Source organism: Octopus bimaculoides, chromosome 1 (assembly GCF_001194135.2).
Source record: "Octopus bimaculoides isolate UCB-OBI-ISO-001 chromosome 1, ASM119413v2, whole genome shotgun sequence".
Classification (NCBI taxonomy): Eukaryota; Metazoa; Mollusca; class Cephalopoda; order Octopoda; family Octopodidae; genus Octopus; species Octopus bimaculoides.
In genome coordinates this window covers 13,371,678-13,377,298 of record NC_068981.1, presented here as the reverse complement: position 1 = coordinate 13,377,298, position 5,621 = coordinate 13,371,678, and positions in this window count along the sequence as shown.

Here is a 5,621-nt window from a genome sequence, read left to right as displayed (position 1 = left end):
TAAATCAATTGGTGATTACCATTTTAGCGAATCATCATCATCGTCATTTAACGTCCGATTTCCAAGCTGGCATGGGTCGGACGGTTTGACTGAGGTCTGGCAAGCCAGGTGGCCGCACCAGGCTCCAGATCTGATCTGCCGATGTTTCTACAGCTGGATGCCTTTCCTAACGCCAACCACTTCAAGAGTGTAGTGGATGCTTTTTTACTATGTGCCGCCAGCGCCGGAGCCTGTCGGGCGAGGGGGTTGGCATCAACCACGTTCGGATGGTGCTTTCTACGTGCCACCTGCACGGGGGCCATTCAGTCGGCGCTGTCATCGTACACGTTCAGATGGTGCTCTTTACGTGTCACCGGCATAGTAGCTAGTCGAGGCGTGGAAGCTGGCATCGGCCACGTTAGGGTAGTGCATTTTACGTGCCAGCGGCACGTGGAGCCGGTCAGGCGGTGCTGGCAACCCAATACATAAATCCGAAGGAGATGCTCCAAAGTATTTTACCCTGCACGATAACGATTCTGATATCTCTTCGCCTTAGCATCATAACATCACAAACAGAGACCTCGATATGGATGTCTGATGGTTTGGGAGTTGGTTTATTATGATGTATTGTAAAAAAAAAATTATTTAGTATCCAGGGGAATTTCCGAAACTTACTTTAACATTCTTTTCAATTTAAGATATGTTTTTGCTATGACAGTTCCCTACTAAAATATGGCAGCATCAAAGTTCGAATTTAAAGATAAAATTCTCATCAGTCCTTATACCATATCACCTATTTCAAAACAGTCTCAGATGCATCACGTGATGCATCTGGTTCACCGCCACTAGGTCCGGTCTGTTATGCTCTAGCACCTGATCTGTTTGGAATGGGAAATCCTAGAGTATTTTGCTCGTCTCCGACTCAGATACTCTATGCAGTTTGTGCTATTACCGCGTCTCGCCTCTCTCTCGACTCACTTTTCGCAAAGTTTCCAGTGTATCACTTTCGCTACCTGATCTTGTCACCACAACTTGTAGTGGTTTTGGGCAAGTGTGTGGCTGTGTGGCATTCATTTTTGATATGGGCAATGGTTTCCTTCTCTCTACTATAAATATAGCACAGCAGAGCCGTTCATTCCTAAGGTTGACCCTCCATTTCGTGCCCAAAGCCAGGTCCTAAGCAGCAGATATAGTGTTCTCAGTCTATTTTTTCACTGTTCCTTTCTTCAGCCAATCCCATTTATATTCTCTAGCAACTTGTGTTGCGTCTACATGGAGTTCATGGTGTAGTCCCTTGTTGCGTAATTCTTCTTCATGTCCTTTTTGTACTTATTCCTTCTTTTTCCTTTTTTCTCTTTTTTCAATACTCTCTTGTTCCTAACTTATACCAGCAATATTTCCTTACTTTGGTCTAGGTACATCATTAAGCTCTGTAGTTCGATACGTACACAGTCTTCCACACTTACCAACTCCCTTCCTCCATTTGCTCTTTTCATGTATAGGCAATCAGTGTCTGCACATGGATGAGGGGCTCCATGCATCGTTAGGAGATTTCTTGACTTCGTGTCCATCTCCTTTAGCTCTTCTTCTACCGACTTAAGTATTCCAGCTCCATACTGAACTACTGCCACTGTACGCGAGTTTATTGCCGAAAAAATACTTCTAGCATTCAGCTATGAAATTAATACTTTCCTCACACGCCGCAGGATCTAATTTTCTTGTGTCTTTTCCTTCATGTTGTGTTCAATGCCATGTGCCTCAAGTATTCCCAGGTATTTATAACTGGATTGAGGTTGAATTGTCTTCATCATTTCACCACAAGGCAACCATATGCTTTTTGTCATGACAAGCTGTTGTTGACTCATCACCATCGTAGCACATTTTGTGAGCCCAAACTCCATCTTAATATCATTGAAGAAAATCCGCACAGACTGGACTAGGCTGTCCAGTTCTGTCTGTTGTGAATACATTCAGGTCGTCCATGAATAGAAAGTGGTTCAGTTTTCCCTTACCGCTTCGGAGACCATGCCCCGACTTTGATTTGAATAGTACTTCACTCAAAGAGACTATTCCCAGTACAAAGATCTGTGAGGACACGCTGTCTCCCTGAAAGATTCCTCTCTTATTTTCACGTCTGCTATTACTTGATTCTTGATTCCGTTCAGTCAATTTCGTTCTCCAGCATTTTATGCTGTTCCAAATAATAGCTCTCATGTTTTCTGTTGCTCCATACATTTCTACTGTTCTTATTATCCAGGCGTGTGGTATCATATCATATGCTTTACTAAAGTCAAACCATGCCATGTTTGTGTGTCTTCTTTTGTAGTTCCTGGCAATTAGATTATCAAATACTAGCAAACACGCCCGTCCTTTGGACGGTTTAAGTTGCTCTGGTAGTATCTTTTTTCACCGAATAATTGAACCACCTAGAAGGTTTATAAGTAGAACGGCAATCTATGTCTCCGATTAACCTAGGAATGCAAATTGAAATTGAAGGTTGATTATTGTGGAGGTGGTTGCACTTTAATGGTCATAGAACGTAATCTTGTAAGCGTTGCAAAGTAGAGCCACTGAAGTGTTTTGGGAGTAGATTACGGATAACGACTACAAAATATAGTTATTTTACACGAAAGCGAAATTTCTTGTCTGAAAGTGTAAGGAAATTGAAGGAAGACGTTGAAACTTCCCCTCTGCGAGTTTATTTTCTTCAACAGCAAAGGGAGCTATTTTTTCGGAGAGATAAACTAACAAAAGCCCCTTTATTCTGTCTTCCTACATAGCGTGCTCATAAACTAACAGTGAATGTCGAATAAAGCTAAATTGGTATTGAGCTTTCTGAAAGATGCGTGTAGCTTTCGCTAGTGGAAGCAAAACTCTTATTTAAAGATTGATTGTTTGGAACGAATCATATGTGATTGCTTAAAAAGGGCTTGAACGACAATATGTATGACAAACAATGGACATCAGTGGAAATGGATGGGTAAATAAGCATCCTTAAAGTAAACAAAGGTATCAACAAATAGAGGAGACTCACTTGGTTCATTAGTTTATTTTTCTGACATTGGACACATGTCCATTTCCATACCAAATTTCAAGGTATGTCGGCCTACTCCACGACTTCTTTCCAGCTTCGCTCTTTGATGACATTCTTACGTCTGTTTTTGCGCACACCGTGTATGTGATCTGCTGTGAAATAAAAATCATCCGAGGTCAGATACCTGGCCCTGATGCTGGAGGTTTCGGACGTACCAGGCGGGAAACCTTCACCATGATCGGCTATAGTTTTCACTCTCGCCGTTAATTCGTTCCTTGTTGTGTTGCATCATGATTTCATGAGTCGTTCGTGGGATTCCCACGTGAGTTGCTATTGAGATCCCATCTCTCTCTTCCTCTCTTTATTTGTATAAACACGTGTACATGTATGCACATACACATCTAAATATAAAAAAAACGCGCTTACATTTTGTCACCACAATAACCACAGTGATTGCCATTACCATCATCGTTCTAACTATAGCATTTAAAAATATCAATAATAATATGGGTTGCGGTATATTGCAGCAGATCTATTTACTAAATACTCCACAAGTGTTCTTCTTTCACTCCTTATACAATGCTTTTTAACTAATCAGTCATCTGCCACCCAGTGGAGGTGCAATGGCCCAGTGGTTAGGGCAATGGACTCGCGGTTATAGGATCGCGGTTTCGATTCCAAGACCGGGCATTGTGAGTGTTTATTGAGCGAAAACACCTAAAGCTCCACGAGGCTCCGGCAGGGGATGGTGGTGAACCCTGCTGTACTCTTTCACCACAACTTTCTCTCACTCTTACTCCCTGTTTCTGTTGTGCCTGTACTTCAAAGGGTCAGCCTTGTCACACTGTGTCACGCTGAATATCCCCGAGAACTACGTTAAAGGTACACGTGTCTGTGGAGTGCTCAGCCACTTGCACGTTAATTTCACGAGCAGGCTGTTCCGTTGAGCAGATCAACTGGAACCCTCGACGTCGTAAGCGACGGAGTGCCAACAATCTCTGCGACCATTCTTTCTTTTCATATACAGTCTGTTTACGTTTGCAGTCAACATTTAATACTATATTTTGCGCTCCTTGCATGAATAGTAATCCAGGGGTCAGTCTCAACTAATTTTTATTATAGTTCCCTTACTGGTCATATTAAGTGCTCTCACAATCATTGGTTTTGTTACCATTTTGGGAGTAGGAGAAAAAGAAGCAGTTTGGTGAACAGACCAAATTCTACGGGTCTGTAAATACATTCGGCAGATGGGAAGGAAATGAGTTGTGGACATTCCTGTGCGATTAAGAAATAAAAGAGGCCTCACACCCTTGATGTCAGCAGAGGTCAACTATGTTTACTACTGTTAGCGATCAATGAAAGCGCTGACTTTGGTCTTGAAAAGAACCGGTTCACCTTGTTTTATTTTTAACTAACAGCTAAGCTCGGTTTGGATGATGTGGCTGTAAAACCTGCTCTCTGTAAGCACTCGACTTGTTTGGGCACGCTTACGTTATAAAACAATTTTAGAATGACTTTTTCCGTCAAAGCGCTAAAATTAACTAACCAACAACAAGAAAAAAAAACAACCAGGATTCAACCAAATCAAAAAAATAAGCCCACATATTAAGCGAACAAGATGCAAAACAACAGAAAGAAGCATAAAAAATAAAGCAAAAATTAAAAGAAATAAAAAAATAGGTAAAAAAAATCTTTTAAATTTTCAAAGCTCAAAAAAACACCAAAAGATATAACTGAAAAACATTAAATACCTCAAACTCAATGCGGAATATTACAGAAAATTTAAAGACCATCACAAAAAAAAAAAACATCTTAAACTGAAAAACAAATAACTGGAACACTACAATGAAAGGTTTCCCAAAAAATCCATTGCGCGCGCACACGTACACTCATATACCAATCACACACACATACGCACACATTCACATACTCGCTTTACATACACAGAGTTGAAACGTTGTTTGATTTATTTTTCAACATAAAATTTTCACCATCCCACTACCAAGTATGATATCACCCCTTCCTTCCTTATTCATCTATCACCCCTTCTTTTCTCATTCATAAACATATGAGTTTTATTATAGTAGATTATCTCGATAAACATGGGAGCTATGAAAAAATACAAAGTGCAGCATCACCACCTGATCATCCTACACATCTGTATAATTTTTCGCGCATTTCCACCCAGCCATTTCACCGGGAATTCCAAGACAAGAAAGAATCGCCCATGTCAAATTTATATGTATAGATTACTGATTTTTTTCAAAAAATTTTCTTTTCTTTCTATAAATTTTTGTGTGGTTTACAGTTTTTTGTAATTGTGTGCATTTTGTATATATTAGCAGGTGCTTAGCTCTTTAATTTTTTTATTTTTAATTTTAATTTTTTGTTTTCGTGCATTTAATTGCGTTGTTGCAGTAAAAGGTATGTTTACATATTCGGTTAGTCAGGGAGAAAAGAAAGATGAAAATTTCACACAAAATTGTAGATACTAAAGACAGTACATTGGTAGATAGTACATTGGTAGTAAAAACGTTGTCGCTGGAAACTAGCTGTAGCTGTGTTCTCTATGTGTGTGTGGTCAGCGACCAGACCTGTGAGAGGTCTG